The 984-nt window shown below is 52.2% G+C and overlaps 2 non-coding genes across 2 annotated transcripts; both read left to right on the plus strand.

Annotated features, from left to right (window-relative positions):
• The first annotated feature begins 332 nt into the window (after nt 1–332).
• Nucleotides 333–451, plus strand: LOC123179073 (5S ribosomal RNA). Its single transcript, XR_006490085.1, has one exon. It is a non-coding gene; the product is annotated as a 5S ribosomal RNA (ribosomal RNA).
• Nucleotides 452–748: 297 nt separating this feature from the next.
• Nucleotides 749–867, plus strand: LOC123179072 (5S ribosomal RNA). The gene has a single exon (XR_006490084.1). It is a non-coding gene; the product is annotated as a 5S ribosomal RNA (ribosomal RNA).
• Nucleotides 868–984: the final 117 nt, after the last annotated feature.

Consider the following 984-nt stretch of genomic DNA (forward strand, 5'->3'; position numbering starts at 1 on the left):
GTTGTGGCGCGGCAAGCGTGCACTGGTGCGGTTGAGAGGGAGGGGTGGAAACCGCGTTAAACTCGTCTCCGTAGTTGAGAGGGAGCGGCCAAAGCAATGTTTTATTATTTTGCACGAGTGCGGTAAGTCATAGCTGGGTGCTCACGATTCACGGGTCCAGCGTCGGCGTTGTGGCGCGGCAAGCGTGCACTGGTGCGGTTGAGAGGGAGGGGTGGAAACCGCGTTAAACTCGTCTCCGTAGTTGAGAGGGAGCGGCCAAAGCAATGTACAATCGTCTTTGTAGTGGAGCTGGGAGGGGCAAGGATAAGGGACGAAGACCGGGGTAACATGTCGGATGCGATCATACCAGCACTAAAGCACCGGATCCCATCAGAACTCCGAAGTTAAGCGTGCTTGGGCGAGAGTAGTACTAGGATGGGTGACCTCTTGGGAAGTCCTCGTGTTGCATTCCCTTTTTAATTTTATTCGCGCCGCTTGCAAAACAAAACGCACGTGTATGTAATATATTTACCGTGTTTTATTATTTTGCACGAGTGCGGTAAGTCATAGCTGGGTGCTCACGATTCACGGGTCCAGCGTCGGCGTTGTGGCGCGGCAAGCGTGCACTGATGCGGTTGAGAGAGAGGGGTGGAAACCGCGTTAAACTCGTCTCCGTAGTTGAGAGGGAGCGGCCAAAGCAATGTACAATCGTCTTTGTAGTGGAGCTGGGAGGGGCAAGGATAAGGGACGAAGACCGGGGTAACATGTCGGATGCGATCATACCAGCACTAAAGCACCGGATCCCATCAGAACTCCGAAGTTAAGCGTGCTTGGGCGAGAGTAGTACTAGGATGGGTGACCTCCTGGGAAGTCCTCGTGTTGCATTCCCTTTTTAATTTTTTTCGCGCCGCTTGCAAAACAAAACGCACGTGTAAGTAATATATTTACCGTGTTTTATTATTTTGCACGAGTGCGGTAAGTCATAGCTGGGTGCTCACGATTCAC

This window comes from Triticum aestivum, unplaced genomic scaffold, assembly GCF_018294505.1.
Source record: "Triticum aestivum cultivar Chinese Spring unplaced genomic scaffold, IWGSC CS RefSeq v2.1 scaffold156803, whole genome shotgun sequence".
Taxonomy (NCBI): Eukaryota; Viridiplantae; Streptophyta; class Magnoliopsida; order Poales; family Poaceae; genus Triticum; species Triticum aestivum.